This window comes from Falco biarmicus, chromosome 12 (genome assembly GCF_023638135.1).
Source record: "Falco biarmicus isolate bFalBia1 chromosome 12, bFalBia1.pri, whole genome shotgun sequence".
NCBI lineage: Eukaryota > Metazoa > Chordata > Aves > Falconiformes > Falconidae > Falco > Falco biarmicus.
In genome coordinates this window covers 19186228-19208080 of record NC_079299.1, presented here as the reverse complement: position 1 = coordinate 19208080, position 21853 = coordinate 19186228, and the positions used below count along the sequence as shown (strand labels likewise).

Here is a 21853-nt window from a genome sequence, read left to right as displayed (position 1 = left end):
TTTACATCAAGTGAAGAAATTTGGCATTAAACCTCTCTTTCCCTGCTCCATCTCCATCAGCTCATTTGAGAAAACCACTTAGGACTGTGTACAGATAATGTGCCAGGCAATGCTTCTTGAAACCCCAGGGGTTCACTGCCCTAGTGTCAGCCAAGGCAGGAACTTTCTTTGAGATGAATGAGGACTACACAGAAGCATGCCTGTTGCTTCTTGTCAGATGTTACATCCTAGTTCTGTTACATGTTATGTTAGGAAGATTGGGACCAGGATCACTTCATTGCACAGTGGGACTCTGTGGCACTGACAGATGCAGACATGAATGTAGAATCAAATAGCCAGTGCTCCATACCAAAACTAATGCTACAGAAATAAGCAGGCCTGCTTGATAAGTAAGCTTTTACTCATTACATGTGGCTAAACAAATATTTGGTCACCTGTTCAAATCCTGTTTCAGTTGATCATAATGAAAAATTGTTACAATTGCAAGTGTTGTAGTGTAAGCTACCTTACGTTTAGACTCAGGGATGAGAAGATGTGATGCTATGTGAATCACATGACTAAGGATAGCTCTTTAAGGAATATAAGGATAGACTGATCCATGAAGCAGTAACATAGCGAATAAATTGAGATAACCTTTAGCAGAGTGCCCTAGCATAACCAGGACTGTGTGAGGGTTTCTCTACATTAATGAGATTGAAAGGTTTAGTTCAAACTTCTTCCTCAGCAGCTCAATGTCCAAGTCTTTAAATGTGGCCTAATGTGTCAATGTGTTGAAGTCGCAGGTGGCAAGACTGGAGATGGGGAAAGAAGAATCAACACCAACAAACTGGGAAGAAAATGTGGTTTGCAGGGAAAATGATAGATTTGACTCTGAGCTGTGATGTTGTTTTGAATGGGCATGAGGCCTCCCAGAATGGGATATCTTTGGATTTGAAAGTTTTCTGTGGAAAGCATAGAAAGGACAAACTACAGCAGAGGAGGAGCCTGATGTGCTGTGAAACGGTTGTCCAGTATATGATAGCATCTGCTTGATATAGCTCATCGTGGGGATGGATGATGAGCCAGTTGAGAGCTTTTGGGTCAAGATTAGTGAGCAATACAACAAGAGCAATGCTTTGTTGGATGTCTGTTATAGATTGCCTGATCAGAAGAACAAATAAAGGAAAACTTCTTCAGGCAAACGGAAAAGCCTCATGACCATCTCAGTATCTGCTGGAAGGGCAACACAGCAAGGCACAAGAAATCCAGCAGGCTTCTGGAGTGATGACAACTTTCTAACACAAATAATGGATGAGATGAAAAGTTGCTCTACTGGACCTGGTATTTACAAACAAGGAAGAATGGGTTGGGGTTGTGGCAGTCAAGGGTAGCTTTGGCTGAAGTGACCATGGGATGGTAGACTTCAGGATCCTGAAAGAAGGGAGCAAGGCAGAAAACACATCACAACCTTGGACTTCAAGAGAGCAGACTATGGCCTCTTCAGGTACCTGCTTGAAAGAATGCGACAATACACAGCCCTGGAGAAAAGAGAGCTCCAGGAGAGCAAATTGTTTTTTAAGGATCTCCCCCAAGCTCAAAAACACTTAATCCTGATGAGCAGGAAATGAAACAAAGGTTTCAAGAGGCCTGTATAGGTAAGTAAGGACATCCTGACTAAACTCAAATGTAAAAATGAAGTTTACAAGAGGTAGAAGTAGGGTCAGGTGACCTGGGAGGAATAAAGACACAGTATCTGAATATGTGAGGATGGGATAAGGAAAACCAAGGCCTACTTGGAGGTGAATTTGCTAAGGGACATGAAGGGCAACAAAAAGGGTTTCTAAAGGGAGATGAGCTGCAAAAGAAAGATGAGAGGAAAAGTAGACCCACTGCTGAATGGTCTAGGGGACTTGGTGATAAAGTACACAGAAAAGGATGGGATACTCAAGTCTTCTTCACTGCGGTCTTTACTGTAAGTACTCAACCTTCAGAAATCCTAGGCCTCTAAGACCAGCAGCAAAGTACAGAGCAAGGAAGACTTGTCCTTGATGGATGAGGATGCAGTTAGAGAATATCTAAATACACTGGACAAACAAAAAAAGTCCCTGGAATCTGATGGGATACACTCACAAATGCTGAAGGAGCTGTCTAAAGTCATTGTTAAGCCACTCTTGATTATCTTTGAAAGGTCATGGACACTGGGGGAGGTTCCTGAGGACTGGAAGAAAGGAGCTGTCACTTTTATCTTCAAGAGGGACAAGAAAAAGGATCTGGAGCACTACAGGGTGGACAACCTCATCTCAGTCCCTGGGAAGGTGATGGAGCAAACAATCCTAGGAACCATTTCCAAGCATATGAAGGACAGAAGGTGACTGGGAATAGTCAAATATAAGGAGGAATCTATAAAGAGAAATCATGCCTGACCATCCTAAGAGCCTTCTATGATAAGATGATTGGCTTGATAGATATGGAAAGAGCACTAGATACTGTTTATCTTGACTTTAGTGAGACTTTTGACACTTTCACATGTCATCATTAACAAACTGATGAAGTGTAGGCTAGATAAGTGATCAGTGACATGGCTTAGCAGCTGGCTGAGCTCCTGGGCTCAAAAGGTTGTGGTCAGCAGTGAACAGATCAGCTGTGGGCCACACAAATAATGTAACCCAGGGTCAGTGCTGGGATTCAAAACTGTTTAACATCTTCATTAATGGCCTGGATGATGGGACCAAGTGCATGCTTAGCAAATTTGCAGACAACATGAAGCTGGGAAGAAAGTTTGATAGACCATGTGGTCATACTGCTGTTTGAATGCCAGGTCCTCTTCCTGGGGAGGAATAACCTCATGCAGCAGTACAGACTGGGGTCAACCAGCTGGAAAGCAGCTTAGGGAAAAAGAACCTGGAGACCCAGCACTCAAGGGGCTGAACATGATTCTGAACTGTACCCTTGTGGCAAAGAAGGCCAACAGCTTCTGAACTGTATTAGGAAAAGCATTGCCAGCAAGTCAAGAGAGGTGATCCCTCCTCTCTGTTCACCATTGGTGGGACACATCTGGAATGCTGTGTCCAGTTCTGGGATTCCTCAGTGCGAAAGAGAGATGGACATATTGGGGAGAGTATACCAAAGGACCACAAAGATGATTGAAGGGCTGGTACATCTGACATATGAGTAGACACTGAAAGATCTGGGACTATTTATTCCAGAGAAGGCTTGAGGGGATCATATCAATATGTATAAATACCTGATGGTGAGGGGAGTAAAGAGAATGAAGCCAAATGTTTCTCAGCAGTGCCCAGTGGCATGATGGGAGTTTATGGGCACAAACTGAAAAACAAGAAATTCCATTTAAGCATAAGAAAAAACTTTTTTAATGTGGGCATGATCAAATACTGGAACAGGTTTGTCAGAGAGGTTGTGAAGTCTCTGTTCATAGAAATACTCAAAACCTGACTGGATGATGTCCCAGGCAACCTTCTGTAGTTGACCCTCCTTTGAGCAGTGGGTTTGGAGCTGGTGATTGGCAGAGGTGTCTTCCAGCCTTAACTGTTCTGTGCTCTGTGATACCTTAATTTGTCTTTTTCTCATGACTGAGTCAAAACAGATCAAGAACTGCAATCACAGCTGGCACTTACTATTTGGGGCCAAGTAGTATCTGGGATATGCTGTCCCACATCCTCTTAAAGTTAGTTATGCCAGGACAAAAATCAGGAATTGTGGTGGAAGTTTTTGGGGGTGAGCAGTAGAACTGCTTCCTCTGCTATACATAATTTCAGGTTGGGTAGAGGACTTCACTCATTAATGTTCCTGATGTGGTATCTTTCACTAATGTCAAATTCTTACAGAGGAGGGGAAAAAAAAGAGGTCTCAATTTGCCCAGTGTTGAAAGACCTGTGTTAAAGTTGATATTTGTACTTCAGTGGAAAATGGGGTTAATAAAGGGAAAACAAGGCCCTGTGTTTCTATTATCCCCAAAAGACAACAGTTTCTATGAATAATCTTAAGGCACCCATGGAGGAATTGACAATTTTAATGATGTTTCTCTTAAAACAGCTTAGTTAAATGCCTTGGGAAGCAAATAAGGAGAAGGTTGCTTTAATGGTATTTCCTAAAATGACAGTGCAGCAGCATTTGTGGAATGTCCTGGAGCACAATCATTTGGGTTTAATAAAAAATAATGAAAAAAACCCCAACAACAAGAAAATTAGCTGAATTATATACGTAAATTATAACAGATTTCTTCCTAAATCCTGGAAGTCATGTCTAGAGCAGCTGATAGAAAGAAGCTGAAGCCAATAGTTCTGTATCAGCAGAAAACCATCTTTCTACATGTTAATCATGCTCTGTGCAAATTTGTTTATTTTTCTCTATCAGTGATCACTTATGATCCCTATACTCAAAGTTAATTTGTAGAGTAACCAGTCAACGTTTTGTCTACAATGTAAATGCAATCATTGTTGAAGATACAATGGTACATATGAGGTGGTCATGTTAGGTTTGATTCTGGAGTGTATTAAAAGCACTGTTAAGTGCTTCAGCAAAGAAGCCTTTAAGTTTTTTTTTGCCTTTACATGTTCAAATAGTACCTGCTACCTGCATCTTCTCTTGCTTAGTGTCAAGCATGTGCTTCAAATCACTCTGGTGTAAGGCAAAGTAATTTCATCAGAACACTGGAAGACCAGCCCTGTGTTAAAGTTAACAGACAACATACAGGAACCTATGTAAATATTTCTATTGTAATTTATTTTGAAAGTGAAAAAAACTTTGGAGATGCCTTTTATATTGATAGAAAGCTAAAAGGAACTATTTATTTGCAATTGTTTCTCCAGAAGACCATCTCTACAGTCAAAACAGCTGTACTAACTTACCTGAAGGTGGGGCCTTCCTACTTGGTGAGGACCTGAACTGAACACAGACCCACAGAGAGAGAGAGAAGAGCAAATCAGAAACTACACAGATCATCCAGGTTAGTTCTAATTTGCTTGTGGGAAATGGGAGGGGAATGGAATATCAGACATAACTTCATTCACCAGGCAAAGGCAAGAAGAATCTTCTACCTATTGCAAGGTGGTTTTCAATTTCAGAGCAAAGTTACAGAAAACAGGTCCTCACTATCCCCAATTACAGACAAACCAGGTGTATTTAGAAGCAACAGATATCCTAATGGCATAAAAATTGTAACCTTCTACACCATCTGTTCTCTACCCCATTACCATTTCAACAGAACTTGTACCCAGGCTATGCTACTAGCATTAGTCATGCTGTTACTCAGTCTGAAAGGCCAGCATATTAATTTGTTTTTGATTATAATTATAGTCTAAACTGGAGGCATTTCTTGTAAGTTAGTAAATATGCTTATTGGAAATTATAGTTTAGTAATGTTCTTGATTTTATGCTCTGTTCTTCCTCTCTCTTTCTTTATACTGTCCTTGATTCTTCCAGAGTGACCACCAATTAGAAGAAAACTTAGTGTCAGCATCTTCCTCCTTGGTGCAATTTAGAATCCTTTAGGGTTTTACTCTGTTAAGAAGAGCTTGTGCATTCACTATCACAAAATCATAGAATCCTTTAGGTTGGAAAAGACCTTTAAGGTTATCAGGTCCAACCATTGTTGCGCATGAAGCCTAATTACACCTAATGTCTCATTGTTTTCAGTGTCCTTTCTATTAATGTGTTTGCAGCAGTCACTTACAAACAAAAGAATGTGAAACCTTTTCTTCCCATGGCATTTCACTTGATGGGATCTGAAATGCTGTGAAGTCGTGTGACCCAGTTCCATACTGCCATGCACTCTGCAGCAGTATTTACATGAGTGCAACATAAATGTAAAGTGCAGCATGAAGATGGTGCGTGCTTTGTACTGATGTAAATGAGTATACCAATGAGCAGGGCTGTGGTGAATCAGTTGTCAGGGTTTAAGCTCAGTCATGTTTCTGCTGAATTGAGCAGGAAGTTTCCCATAGTTGTCTCCATAGGCATGATGCTGCCCCTCTGTCAGTATCCTAAAGAGTTCCTACAGCTGTTAGAACCTCACAGCCAGCCAATACAAAAAATAGAAATGCTAAATTCAGATTCTGTTGCATGAAACAAAGTATGGCATTTTTCTGACAGCTCCAGTTCTCTAGCTGTGTATGAATATGTATTCAAGAGGAACACATTTACTCCCCGTGATTTTAAAGCATTACCATTTTACATCTTAGAAGTCTTCTCAAAAACCAATTCATTCTTGATTAGTTACATCCCTCAAGGTGACCAGTTTCTTCTCTGGCTTGTGCAGTAGTTCGGGAGAAAACAATAATTTTAAGGGCCCTGTCTCTGTGCATGAACATCTTGCACAGAATCAGGGCCACTACTTAGTTAATATGTGCTGCTCCCTTGGCATACTCCAAGTCTCCTTCTGGCTCAGACTACCATGATGGAATTATACCTTGCAGAATCTGGGTATGCCCCTCTTCATATCTCAGTGACCTGCTTCAGAGAAAACATCGTATTTTTTTGTCTCCAGAGCAACTCAATCTTTCTGGTAATCACATATACACTACTTAGCACCCCACTGGAGCATGGGTGCTCTGCATTCTCAGTGAACTGAACTGTCTTACCAAGCGCAACAAAGACGGCTTACATCTTTCTTCTCCCCTGTCCTCACCCTCACAAGAAGATTTCCAAGAAAGTAATTCAGCATCCTTTGCCTAGAAGTAAGGAGCCACTTTCCGTAGGAACTTTGTCCCATTTCCAGGACTCCTAAGCATACAGGAATTCCTGTAAAGAAAGTCAAGTATTCTCCAGGAAACTGTGTGTCACAAAATAGGACAGATTCTATATGATGGAAATTATGTCTAAGAAAAATCAGGGTGGGTACACAGTGGTGTAATGAAGGGGAAAAAGAATCCCAACCCAACAGCAAAACACTAAAGCCTCAAAAGCCAGAACAGAGAGCTTGCCCATCAAGTACTGAAACTGAATGTCATTTGCAATTAATTGTTATAATAAGGTCAGCTGCCTTCCTAATTGATTTCTGATTCTTACTAAGGGATCGGTGCTGCTAATTAGTTTGCTTGTAAACTTCAGAGGACATGAATAATCAGAGTTTAGCAAGCCACACCAACCATGACTAATCCTTCTAGTTCTTCTGCAAAGAATACACAGTAAGCAAACATCCCATGCCCAGCACTGCAGATGGAGCCAGGACTTGTTGCTCCAGCTACTTTTTTCCGCTGAGGTGCTACAAAGCACTCACAAGCAATGCAGACCTAGAAACCTTGGTCAGTTTTGAAGGAAGTGAGTTTCCTAGGTCGAATGGGAGCAGTGTGATAGCTCTGTCACCAGTATTGTAATGAAAAGGATATTTAGCTCAAGCTCCCTGCCTGCTAAGCAGCTGTTTCAGGATCCATGAGTAGCCAAGTAGCATTTACAAAACCCCAAGGCTGTTCTAAGTTGGCATCAGAGCCTTAACATACCTTGATCAGCTTATAGACCACAGAGTGGAAAAAGCAGTTTAAATACTGCCATTACTTCTGCACTCTGGTTTTGTGCTAACCAGAAGTAAACCAGAGTAAAAGATCTGGCCTAGACCCTCTATCAGAATAGAAGTGGAAATAGCCTTTCCCTTTCTATAGACATTTCTTTGATTTTCCTGGAAGTTGCTGAGGTCTGTGTGTTCATAGTTAGAAACTGACTTTATTTCTGACTGTATTAGTGCCCTATTCTTGACTGGAACAAGACATATTGATCTAAATCATTGCTAATTAAATAGTGGCCAATACAAGATCAGGCATTCCCTATACACTTCTAAAACTTAAAAATGCCCATGTGTCCCTCCCCACTGTGCAGCTGAACAAATCCACGCATATAAATCTGGGGAGTAAAAGGAAAAAAACCTCAGGCCATTCAAAGCCCAAACTGATTTAAAAATTATGGTTATTAGTGAAAGCCTATATTGCAGTGCAGCCCAAGGTGGTCTTTGGATTTTTTTCAAAAAGGAAAAAAAATCCCACTAATGAAAAATGTTGAGGAATGTCATTATACAGACTTTTGTTGGAACAGCTGCCTAGGGACAAGCTCACCCCAGCCCTCCTTGGTTCATATATTTAGTAGATCTAGCCAAGAACATGTGGTTACTAATGTTTGTCATGCAGATCACCTGTCTGCATACTGCACTTCTTGTAAGGTGACCATCTGCTAGAACGTAGGACTTTTTTCTGGAAAATAAGATAAATACAGAATAGAAGGAAGTATTAAAAAATGATGGGGAAAGCAGAGGAAGACTCCATTTAACAGATCAGTGCCCTCTATTTCGGTGACTGAAAAGCAAAGAGAAACCAAAAGGATCTGAAGTTCAGGTGAATTGTGTGGTTTTTCTATAACTCTAGTCTGTTATCCCTGAGAAAGTGTCACGAATAGGTTCAAAATGGTCATAAGGTGTTAGGTGTGAACACAACCCAAGTTTCTTCAAGGCAGGCAAATGAAGCCGTAGTGACGTTGCTGGCTACAAATGTTTACAGTAGTCAGGGACTGCTAACTACCTTTAATTGCTGGAAGATGATCAGTGTTTTGGTGGCAGGAAATTTAATGTAATTCTGGCTGATTATGTCCTCCTTCAGGGATCTGGGTTTGAGCTGGGCTGTTATCTGAAAAAAGAGTTGCACTTCCCAAATGCTTGAGAAGTACCAAGCAAAACTAAAGAAAGAAATGACAATTCTTGCAGAATTTTCACATTTTTTTCTTTTTTCCTTCAGTTGGAATAATCTCTGACTTTCACTTTCTAAGAGCTTGTAAACCTCTTCTCCTTTCTGATGAACAAATGCCTTTTTCTTCTTTCTATAGCTGTTAACCTAAGCTGCAGCAAATATTGATGCCTTTTCTTTCAAGCTTGCATGTTCCTTTCTCAGCAAACAATTTGTGCAGACCACTCACCAAATCTTAACCAATACAGAAGAGAGGGTTACAATGAGCTTGAGAAGCCAATGAAAAAGAAGGAACTGTGAACAAGAAAAACACAGGGAAAAGAGTGGAATTGAAATGTGCCATCTCTCGGAAGGTCCAAACCAACATCTTACATCTTATTACAACGGGTACAGACCTGAATATAGTTGTAGCTGACCTAAATGCTGTGGCATAACCCATTTTATAATAAGGAAAACAAATCTTTTTTATTTAAAAACAGTTGGTATGAGTAGTTTGATAGCTAGTATGTTGATGGAAGACATTGTCAAGGCAAGTTATCTTCATGTTGAAGGCCATAACTTTCATTAACTGCACAGCTCTTGCAAATCTGATAAAGTTTAGGATCTAGGAACCAATTTATTTACTTCTAACCTTTTTTTTTTTTTTTTAACTGAAAAAATAACCGCACCAAAACTAAATGTTTGTTCTGGGCTTGTAGTGGCAGCTAACTAAAACATACTTTTCCATGATGTCAAGAATGCTGCAGAAAAAAAAGTACACCAACAATACATCAGATGCAAGCTAAACCTAACAGCAGTAAGTTCTGTCGCTGTTTCACTCAAACATCTGTATGCATGCATGCATGTGTGTAAATACATACATGCACACACAGGTATGTACGTGCATCACGATTCATCTAGTGGAAAACAATCTTGTGTCATTAATATTTTTAATTTTTAATTGATAATTAACATTATTTCAGATAAGCATTGTCCAGATCCCTACTTTTTGAAGTTCAAAGCAAGTTTTCAAACTGCTGTATTAACACATTAAAGATGTGGGTTAGGATTGAAAATTTTTGGTCTGAAACATATATATCCCTGAATTGGAGCACAGTTCCATCCTTATTTATCAGGAAGTCAGTGGGAGTAGAATCCAGCCCTTAGATCCAATGGTGTGGTTTGAGTCCAAAGATAAAAATAATTTTAGAAGAATTGTATTAACAAAAAGAACATCTATACATGTCTGTACTCTGTTGAGTATATATGCCTCATTTCAGCCCTTTAGCAACAGGGAACAGAATTTCTTGTGGCTTTTTGATAAGTAAGGATAGTGATGGTTCCATCACCATGTTACATCCGGTGTCAGTGTATATAGTAGCAGTACTGCTCTGCATGTCACACTCAAGAGATGCTCAAAACATTGTGTGGCATTTCAGAGACTGGGAGACATGCAGAAGCAATCTCTGTAGGGAGGGTATGAAAGTCTTTCTAGTTCTGTAGCCTGTGGTGATTGAGATAGAGACCCTATAGCTGCACTGGGTGGTGGTGTCAGGCAAGGCATGCAGCCGAGCTCACAGAGCCATGGTGTTTACTCTCATTGTCAGATGGAGCAGGCAGCCTGGCACTGGATCTCCTCTCACAACAGACACTTCTGTTGTTAGATTAATATACCCATGTCCTTTTGTTTGGACAAAGGATCTAACAAACAATTTATATCTACAGAGGTAGAGCAACATCTCACAGAAGCTTTTGCTTCTGTGTTCTCTAGGGAATCGGAATCTGGTTTTAAGCAGCAAATAATCTATTTGGGTTTAGATGTCCCTTTCCCCCTTTTTTTCCACTTTCTATTAAAGGCCCTTATGCACAGATAATACTGTAGTGTTTTGGTTTTGATCTTGGTCATCAGAGCCTAAAAACGTTTTCAGAAATAAGCAGTTGATTTCTTTAATGGTCTTATTCCTAAATTCAGAAGGAGCTGCCTCTGTAGGTATGTTTATGCTGTCTTAGGATGTAGATCTTAGGTGATACTGCGTTCAGAAAGAGAAACATACCTTCTTTCTTTCTTGATAACTTTGGGATCACTTCTGGTTTTGCTGTCCCTTATAAGCAAAGACACAAAAACGTCTCCCAATAAATGTCATCTCTTGTGCAAGGGGATTGCTCTGCAGAATTAAACATTTTTGCAAACTGCAACACTTTTCAGTTTTCACTGAGGTATCTGCAGTTCAGTATTTAATAATAAAAAGCTGGCTCCTCTGTCATCTTTCAACCCAAGCTGTTACTAATACAAGTAGTCAATTATATAACACCGAAGTTTAGTGTACTATGTTGTTGTTGGGGAAACAGTCACAAAAAGAATTAGTGATTTATCTAGTTTCATTTACTGCTAACTAAATATCCAAGCATGCAGCAGAATTTGAATTCTATGTCCTTTAATATACCACACATTTTTCCTACAGCAAGTAATAGAAACCTGCAGTTGTGCTGTAACCATTAGACAATGCTCTGTCAATGGAACATCCAGATGCTGTGGTGAGCAGAGGAGCAGCTTTCACACAGGATTGTGAGGAGAGTATGGAGTAATATATGTAACCAACAGCAGATACTCTTTTTTATCTTAACATTTATGGTGGTTAGTTAGATCATTCTGGTCCAGTGGCACAAGCTTATTTCCTGCTGGGCACTTTCTGGTGCTTTTCCATGTTCTTGTTTTGTGTGCGCAGAGCAATGGAGCATCACTTTAGGTCCCCCCCTCAAACCCCAGTTTCTCTCCACCATTTGTTTCTTTGCCCTTCAAATCCCCATCCACTACAGCACCTTACCATGTTGTCTTGTAGACAGACTCTGCCTGTTTTGTATGTCTGAATAACCTTAGCTGAGGCATCAAGCAGGTGACCAGCTTTGCCTTAAAGATGAGTGTTTTGTTAACTTTTAACTAATGTTAACAAGTTTAACAAAGGCCATTTATCTTGGTTACACTGTATCATAATAAACGGTACAGCATGCTAATGTGAGGAGAGAGTGTTGGTAATGCAAACCTACCTATAACCCTTGTCCCGCTGCTGCAGGTTAGTTTCTAGGGCTGCATACAGGTCTCTGGCTCCAGAACTTTGGCTGGAGGAAGGAGAGGGAAGCGAGAGAAGGAATCAGTTAATCATTCCCACCTTTCAGCTCTTCTTTCCTCTTCCAATGAGAAGCTAGAGGGGAGAAGGCGGGGGCAAGACAGTTAGGTGGAGCTCAAACGGTGGAGGTCAGCTGCAGAAATACCAGGTATGCAGAAGGGGGAAACAGAGAGTAAAGGGTCAGGGACTTGGAGGATGAGATGAAAAAAGTAGTAGGCAGTGATGTGGGTGTAAAGTGAGGATTAATAGACCAATGGAAACATGTGAACAGAGGGAGGATTGATGGAATTATAAGATCTCTTTTACTGTGCATCGCGTGTAGTTTGCATTTGTAAACTTTCCCAGACTTCATGCTAGGGAAAGCAGGAGCATAAGTATAGCTTATACTAGAGGAACACTGATGAGTTCCCATGGTTTAATATAAGGCTAATAATGCTGAAGATTATAATTTAGTAATGTGGCTAAATGGCTACTTTGCTTACAGGGTAGAAGGTATACATGCCACTAGTTAGCGGATACCTACTGAGCCTGTTTGTGAAGGACCATTAGCATTAAAAGGGCTGGATTCACCTTTTGATTGGTACCCATATCCTTTTCCCATAGGACCAAAGAAACAGAAAGACTTCATGGCTTGCTGGCCGTTTGTCCCTGTTCTGTGCTTATAGTGCATTGGTGTATATGAAGGCAGACAGAGAGGACAGTGGTGACTTGGTCTCATCTCTCATCCTTGTTTGGTCTGGTCTGCCAGTCTGAAGGTGATTTTTTCCCTGTAGCTTGCTTGCTTTGGTTGTGCCGTTAAATAGATATATATCTGTGTATATATATGACTTTGCCTTGTGGTATGTATTGATTGGTGTTGTCAACGTGAGAGTTCAGTTATTGTAACAAAAACAGATTACTTACATGCACAGAGAGCAAACCATCTATTTCCATGAGTTAAAAAAGACACAGAGAGAGAGATTTTGCAGATGGTGTTACTATCTCTGAATTTCAGTGTTATTCTTTAACAGAGAATGTGGTTTCTTCTAGGGCAGACAGCAACACACACAAGGCAGACAACTCCCAAAATTAATCTAGCTATTCATATCAGACATACTTGAAAGTGAAGTCAGAAAACATGCTAGAAACAGTGGTTTATATGGGATTAAAGCTATCTGGAGAATGACTGAAGAGGAAAAAATGGCAAATTAGGGCTTTTGATTTAATTAAATCATATCCTTTCCAGCACAGGGAATAAAATCTCTCAAGGTCAAAATGATCCGAGTTTCCAGGGGATATCTCTAGTCCTAATGTCACTACAGACCAGGGCTGGTGTGCCGCGGAGCACAGCACAGAGCAGGGGGTGGGAGTGGATGCACTGCACCCCTCCAGGTCCCGGCCGCAGGGCGGACCCTGCGCCCACGGTCCAGGGGGTCGCGCGGCCTCTGCTGCTGCTGCTGCCTCCTTCGCTGTGCAATAATTACCACCTCCGTCGCAGGGGCTGTGAAGGAAGCAAAAAATTAAAACCGCAACACCTGAAAACCTTGGATGAAAAACTGTGTAGATGAGTGTTGTTCTTGTTCCCAAGGCAGATAGGAAACCGTCTCTTGTTGCGGTAGTTATCGCCCGGGTTGGAGGCGGCAACTCAGCCTTTCGCCGCTCCGGCTCCGGCCGCCAGCCCGGGCAGCCTCGGTAGCTCCCGGTTCGTGCGCTCCTGCCAGGCCGGAGCTTGTCCCTTTAAGAAAGTGCAGCACAGTAGCAGGGGCCGGCCCTGCCTCCCGAAGCCTGCAGCGCTGGAGCGGGGCTGGGGAATGGGAAGCAGTTCCTGATCTGGGTCCGAGCGAGCGCACGCAACAGCCGCCGAAGCAACGGCCGCCGCCGCCACCACCACCCCAGCTCCGCTCGCTCAGCAGCATCCAGCGTGGGGATCAGGGCTCTGCCTGGCTCCCTGACACAGGGTGGACGTTCCTGAGCATTGAGCTCATCTGCTGTAAAAAGCAAGTAGGAAAATATACAGCTGGATAAAATTGGTAAGTCAAACTAAAGTCACATCCTCCTCCTTGGGCTGCAGTTTTCCAGTCTCTTAATTTGTAGTTTTTTGCAGGCCACTTTTTTATTGTCTTCTAAGCAGAACAGCTGGGAAAACATGGAGGTAAAATAAAAGTGTAAAAAAAAGTTTGAGGATTTGTCAGTGTTTGTGCTCCTATTTTGAAACTCTCTTTCCACATTGACGCTCTGCTGCAGGAGTGGGGAAGGGGAAACCAGCAAGTGCTTTTGTATATGGGGGGAAAGAAAGCTGCTAAGAGTTGCAATGGCTTTTCTCGCGGAGATGATTAAAGAGGGAGATTTGGGGGGAAAAAGAAACAACATACTTTCAAGAAGCTTCAAGTGACTTGTCACTTACTTTTCCAAGTAAAAACAAATCTCATGTTATAGAGTTTTAAAAGGCACTGGGATGTGGCAAGCAGTAATAAGAATATTTTGAAAACTGTTACCAGTGGAAATCTGGATGCCAAAGTATGCCGAGCAAATGTTGCATTTGTTTGTTTAAATTTAACTAAATACATTGGCAGCTCTGGAAGAGCAGAGCATTAGATGCCATTTTCTCTGTGTCGGCCAGAGGGCGCTGTTGCTGCATCTGACGTAGTCCTCCCTGAACGGAACTGGTAAAAATTCAAGTGAAAAATCGAGCAGAGATAAGATATTTTAAACAGTTAAAATAAAAATTGTTCACACATGCAGAAAGCTACAGTACACAGCATGCAGTTAGAGCAGCCAATGGTCGAAGTGTTGTTCCCTCCCCCGCCCCCCCCTTAAGACGTGGAGATAGTTTTTGTTCTTTTTCTCACACACGCACCCCTTTTTTTTCTTTTTCTAAGAGTTGATCAGAATTATAAAGGAAAATACTAATTCTGTTGACCAGGTCTAGAAATTAGAGTCTGTTTATGATCCTGTTATCATTTGGAATGTGTGATAGGGTCAACCTGAATAAAGAAGGGGAGGGAAAATGTGGAATGTCTTGACAGAAACATTACCTCAGTAATTGTTTGTGAGATGAGGAAGGACTCTGTGTTCATCAAGTTGCAGGCTGGAGTTAGACATCTGATAAGGGAATGTATCCTTTGTACCCAGTACAGATGTGTAGCAGAGGTTGGAAATCTATAAGCTGAATAATAAGACCTGTAAACCCTAATGACTGAAGCGCGTATTGTCAGGTCGTTTGGGAAAGGGGGAGGGACATGTTCAGGCAGGCATACAGCTTTCTTTGTAGAAAGCCCAATACCATTACTGGTACAAGAGGTGGTACAAGATATTGTGCCATATCCTACCCATATATAATGAAGAGTTAAAGAATACAGTAATAGACTGTCCTTACCTCTGTGTGTGTATGCTTGTTTGTGCATACCCTGGTGTATATAATAATATTCTGCTGCTTTTAGAGTGGAAATTTGGGTTTCCTTGAATCAAAGGCTTTAAAAGGAATTAGGATATTATTTTAACTAGTGCAGTTCTGTTGTGTGTAAAGAAGGAGTAAGTTGTCAAGTCCCCGTCTGATACAACCTCTATAACAACTTGAAGTTTCGATTGTGATCTGGGGCTTTGGTTATGCCTTGAACAACAAGATGTTTCTGTCTAGCTTTATTTCTGTTACTTACAAATCACTTGCAGTGGAGTGGAAAGATCTGCAGATTTTGAGTCCTTAATGTGAGACATGCTGGGAAAAGCAGATTAAAAGAACTGAATGATCATATGGAACATGGTCATTCAGACTCCCAATTATTGTATCTCATTGAAAAGTTTAGACTGCTACTACCTCCAATGAATCAGTGGAGTATGTAAGCAGAAGTCAACTTTCTTACTACCTGCAAGAGGCAGTTAAACAGTTATTGTAAGGCAGTGCATCCTTGGGATATTGGTAGTTCTTCAGGAAAAAAAATAGACATTTCTTTATACTCCTTATGGTTCATTAGACATTTGGGTATGAATGGCCCTTTGAAATGATTTACTGGGTCAGAGGAAAGATATCCCTCTCCAGTTCCTCTCTGAACTAACAGGCACTGGTCAGATGCCTGACTGCTGCTTCAGTAATTTACTGAGGATCTCTTTCACTTTCCTTCAAACAGACTACTTGATGGGATTACTTAGCTGCCCCCCATGTCTTGTGCAGGACATGTTGGACCCCTGGGCAGTGGAGCAAGTTCATTGAGAATGATAGAGCTATCAGACTTCCTGAGACACATTTGACCCTAGCAGATGCTTGTCTTGGTAGGAGCCTCATTTTTTCACTGAAAGTGTGTCTCTGTCATCACTGATGTTCAGCAAGCTCTTATCATTTGCATCTCCCTGTCTATTTCATTTGTCTGCAAGACAAGTTTAATATGGTAGTTGAAATGATTTCACTTCAGTTCTCCTGCTTGCCTATATTTCAATTTAAATCTTTCCTTCACAAATGGACAGTTTTCTGCACCTGATCTTGTTTTTACTATGTTGTTTAGAAATTGACTTTAGTATGTGTTTTATTTTACTCCTGAGTGGTTTTCTTGGAGTTGCTTTGTACCTGAGAGTCCACACTATAAGTCTATCTGTGGCTGATGTTGAGGTCATACAGTTAACTCCTGCAGAGTCTCCAAAACATGAGCTTAATATGACCTAAATGTGTGATTTTTAAAATGTGAAGAAATCTTCCACCTATATTTATGCCATATTAAAGAAACAGGGATTCCTTGAACAGTTTTTTTCATTAGAGACTGCTCTTTTAACCTGCCAGTAGGTACCTAAATGTTGTTGGTGCTATAATTTCTGTGCCTGCCATTGCAGTGCTTGTCTACTGCTTGCTTATGCTGACAGTAACTCTGCTGAGTGAGCCTAGCCAGAGCAAGACTCATGGTTACTCAAGAAATTGCTGACAGTTTGGCTTCTAATATTATTAGTTTTGATCATTGTTTTGCAGAGGTTCATGTTCTTGTTAGTTTGACTTCAAGCATCTTATCATAGTGTATTTAATGAAGCCTACTGCAAAATCCTTTCTTTAAGAATGTTTTTGACTTTATGTAGTGAGGGATGTTACCACAGGTTAGGAAGGCTTGTGGTGCTCACACAGCTGAAGTGAATCTGGCCTTGTTCTCTGTCATAGATAAAGCCTCTTTTTGCTTTATGTAACGGAAGTAGGATCCCAACTTAAAACCTCAGTTTCATATCAAAGACTTACTGTGCTCATAGTGTAGTAAGCTGCCTTGCTTTTTGACAAGATTTCATAGACAATTTTTTACACTGAACAGTGATAGATGTGGGTTTATGTCCGATTTATTTGCCTATCTCTACTTTTGCAATCATTTGGAATGCCACATTTTCCATTATACAAGGGATATGTTTATCAGTATAAATGGAGACCTCTCAAGTTGTTGTCCTGTGCAACACCAAAAAATGTTGACTTGCAAAGAAGGTGAAGGAAAGTAAATAAGATTTAATAGCTCTGAAGGTGGAGATGGAAATTAATTATTGCAGGAATGTGTTCTCCAAATAATAATTTCAGTGGAGTAGATACCTTTATGCAGCTAGACCTGACTCTTCCAAACAGACTACATCAGATCTGCCAATGCTCACATGCATGAGCGTCCTCCAAGGAATTTATTTCCATCTTCACATATGTACAGCTGTCATCTTGTGTCTGAGACAGTCGGTGATTGAGCTGTTCCTTCTTCTTCTCTGTAGTTCCAAAGTTATTTTCTTCTTTGCTAGACTCATCAGAATCCTTGGAAAACTTCAATCTCTCTTTAATCGTAATCCATTGTTGAGAGTATTATTTCCTAAATGTAAAAAATGATGAAGAACAATTTTTAAAAAAGCTTCTAGGCACACTACCAGTTTAATTATACTTACAAAAAACATGGTAGTGACCTAATATATCATTAAATAATCACATTTAAATACTGCACTGACCTTGGCAGCCAGTAAATCAAAGCAATGGTGAAATCCCTTTTGTTCTCTTTGCTACACCCTGAAACCTGTGAAATAATCTGAGCGCTTAGCTAAAGTATGTAACGAGTCGATGTGTTTTGGAGCATGAAATTGGGAAAAAATATAGGAATTTCTAGATTCCTAGGGACCAAAAAAGGCCCTGCTGAGATCCCTCCTTCCTTTTTGTAATCAGATAAATTCAAGAGACCATGGATTGTAAAGGTTCCGTGAAAAGAAATGACAAAAGTGGCAGCTGGCAGTGCTGTTATTTAGTATGGGCTGCACTTCTCGGTGCCTTCATTAGAAAGGATAATTTTTATACTCAATGCTGTTTGCTTACTGTCTTGTCAAATTGTCCTTTTGGGAAGGGTGGTAGTGGTGGTGAACTGATTCACAGTGCAACTGCTGACTTTTAAAATGGAGCATAGAACAAAACTGGTTCTCAAGTCTTCATCTGCATCATTTTTAGTTTGTTCTGTTTGAGAGACTTGACATGGTAAGAAGTGTGGAGAAGCAGCAGGAGCATCAAGTAATGAACTGTCTTTTATGCCATGTGGTGTATAATGCAATATCCAGGTGCAGCAGGTAGGCTAAGGGCATCCTTTGCAACTGCCCTTTCCAGTTCTTTTCACTTGTGCATCATGTCTTTTTTAGCTGGGTGTTCTGTCATTTAGCCAATATGATGTGTTAGCCAGATCGTGTGTCTAGCTCTGCAGTTTCTTTCTAGATGTATCAAGACCTGTAACTTTACCCTACATCTGTCTATTGACTGGCATGAACATATAGCTATGTTTATTTTGAAATCCATGGAAAGTACATGGAGAAACACTGTAATTTCATTTCTCCAAGAGAATCTTTTCCAGCAGCTGATAAAACCCAGGCTCATGCCAGATGAAAAGCTCTTGTGTTATCATTTTCAGTTAATGAAAAAAATAAACACCAAATCCCTTACAGCCGTGGTTTTATAAATACTATGCATATGTATGCACATGTATGTGCATGCCTAAACTAGTGTTTCACTCTCATGTTGACAGCTTGTGCCTTTGACAGTGGGCTGGGCATTATCATACACTTTCAGGTACAGGACTCTGCAGGGATACAGGGGATGGATGGAAGGTTTGGTTTTGTTTTTCTTTTTTTCTTTTTTATAAATACACCTTACTGCAGCTGAAGCAGACCCAAACTAAAGTAAAAGCTTCAGTGTTTGCATCAAAATGGTAATTTTTTTGTTGGATTTTTTGAGAAAAGATGCAAAAGGCTCTATTTCATCTTCTGGTAGGCAAACAAAACATTTTTCTGACAATTTGATACTTCAGTAAAATGAACAGTAACTTGATTAAATGTGCCGAATTTGTGTGTGCTAAACGGCAGGAAGCTGGGTTTGCTTGAACAGAAAGGTGCATTGGCAGCTGGGGCTGAACTACCTCTTGGCACACACACCTATCTATTAAGTGCAGATCCCAGTAAGCTGAAGGATTATTATCTTTCAAAAATCTTGGACAGCTTCACCAGTGAGCTGGATTTCTTTTCTTTTCATTTTAAGAAGGCAAAACTAATTTAGTTTGGGTGAAAGCTGTTAAACTGACAGCTCTGGAAGACCACAGTTCCTTTTTTCAGCCATAGAACAAGTGATGCCTTGGACCATGGCCGAGTCAGCTTCCTCAGTGCTGCTCACCAGCTGTGCGTTTTGGTCCCATCAGAGGATCAAAACTGAAGTTCAGCATCTTTCTGTTCTTTTTTTTTGGTCAGCATTGTCAGATTGCCAACAAGGGGCTGACAGGTTAGATTTGGTATGGCTTCTTCTGTAATCTGTTTAGGTTATGCCAACAGAAATCAACCACTTTGTTTCAAGTGTCAAATAATACTGTGGCAGACTCAGTCACTTATCAGGACAGCCTTGATCAATTCATTTCACATGAGCAGCCATCAAATGGGAATCTTTTTTGTTCATTACCCAGAATGGATTCAGCCTGGTGACCTGGTGAAATTCAGTTGCCCCATGTGGTTTTTCAGTACTCCACTTGCATTACACAAGTCCTGTGTTTTTAGGTTCTGCATTCTTTGCCTGATTCAGAGGCCCTTTGGAAAGTTGCATGTGAGCTTTTGCATTACGTTCATCTAGAAGTTGAAGACTCTGACCTGCAGATACTTCCTATCAGACCGGAAAGTGGGACAGAGGGACTGTGTGTATGACGGTGGCACAGAGGCTCTGGTAGTGGTAGTGCCTGCAGGGATGTGTAATAACTTTAGCACAGAGTAAACTTATTGGCAGGATCTTGTATCTCTTTTTTAAAATACTTCTTAAAAAAAGTATGCATACTTTGTATTTTCATGTTTGTATATATGTTGTCTTCCCTTTTTCCCGAGATTTAAACAATAACTGTCTTTTAATCATAATCTCTAGAGAAAAAATCTTTTACTTCTATCTATAGAGCAGTTGGTCATAAAAGTATATATTTGTACTGGAAGCTGTTTTTCACTCTTTGTGCTGGTTATTTTTTAATTACACATTTCTCAGGTTATAGAGTGAAACTTGGCCAGGTAGTTCCAACATCCTGTTTCTTGTTCACTTTGCTAAGAGTTCTTTCATCATCTGATACTGTACAGCGTTTGAGTTGGAAGCCCTTCAGGGATTTATTTATGTTGAACAACCTTTTTTTTTTTTCTTTTTTTCCTTTCAATTAAGAAAAAACCCAGGAGAAATAATGAATTCTAGTGATGTTAGGCTTTAGTCAATAATGTTGTGCTTTTGCCAGCCATCCAGTGTCATGCTTAAGGTGGCTGACATAGGTGAAATTAAAATGGAAAAAAGAAAATGTACTCCAGCCAAGTTGTTTTTCCCTTTTTCATTTATATTTTCAAAGCACCTTAATTAGCTGGAAAGAAGGCAACTACTGCAGAGCTTTGACTTTGAGCACAACAGAGAAAGAAGAAGAAAGTGTGCCTGTCAGATTTGGAGGCTTATGCTCATGCTTGCTGCTTTAGCTTCGTTCATGTTCCAAGGCCCAGATAGTCAAAATAGCTCAAAGTTACATTTTTCAGTTTCTCAGTCTGAGAACCAAATGCCATTAATAGTCAGGCATCTATTATGCAAAATTCTTTAGGAAAATATAGCATCTTGTACTGTAGCAAAATTTGAACTCTCTTGAGAGTTTTGTCTCTCATCTTTACTTGGTGGTAATCAAGAGTCCATATTTCAGAAAGATTTGCTAATCTGCGCAGGGTGCTGTGAGATGCGTTGTTAGAAGTAACTGGTTGTTAATGCACTTGTATGTTTTAACAATATTTATTTGGGAACCAGAGCAAAAATCAGCAGGACTGGAGTTCCAGTACAAGGTACTTGCAATATGGCTGGCTTTCCAATCCAACCTTTAAATTGTGGTGTTTTTTCCCTTCTAAATCCCTTCTTTTGAATTGGTTTTTTCCCTTCTAAAAATTTACTTAATTTACAAACCACTTTGACTCTAAAAATGTGCTAGACCAACAGGGGACCAGTGCATCATTCTCAGTACTCAGAATTTCAGGACAGCAATCACAGGGAACTAGTGGGTTACTAAACAGGTCTAGTGACTCTGCTTCTGAGGGCCGCTTTGTATGTAACACAACTGAAAAACCACCAGAACAAACCAGCAGCACTGAAAGAAGTTCCTGTGTTAAAGGTTTGTGTTCTCTTTTGCTTTCTCAAAAGTGAGAGATCAAATCTGGTAAAATAGCCTTTGTGTGGACAGGGTTAGATAGCTACTGCTATATAAGAGTATGTAGTAAACTATGTGTATTAAAGAATATATAATTGGATGACTAATGGTATATGGATACCTGAGCTATGAGAGTGATCATTGCTTTGTAATTGTACAGTCTGAAGTGCCTTAGATGGATTTGATTCTACACATGGTCGCATGTGTGGAAGGGATATACATGAAGTTATCGTGCTACTTGGTTTATTGAGCCCCTTATCCCAGTGTCTGAAACCATGATTTGTTATGCTGTGATATGATCCGAAATAGAACCACAACTCACTGTAGCGGGTTCTTTCAATCCCCTGGGAATGTTTGTCTGGCTTAAGTGCATGAAACTGAAATGTGTAATACAGAGCTGCAGCTTATAGATCAACACTGACTCCATTTGTGGGAATGAATGAATACCTCATGT

At 40.5% G+C, this 21853-nt stretch overlaps 1 protein-coding gene across 2 annotated transcripts in view; it reads left to right on the top strand.

Annotated features, from left to right (window-relative positions):
* The window catches only part of DAAM2 (dishevelled associated activator of morphogenesis 2), a 206381-nt gene that overhangs the window by 13677 nt on the left and 170851 nt on the right, over positions 1-21853 (top strand). The window contains exon 2 of one of the 2 annotated variants that reach the window (XM_056357500.1): positions 4809-4945. The gene's annotated coding sequence lies outside the window, so the exon portion shown is untranslated. Of the gene's footprint in view, positions 1-4808; positions 4946-13537; positions 13777-21853 lie in introns of those variants that run through there. The other variant, XM_056357499.1, reaches the window with a different exon arrangement.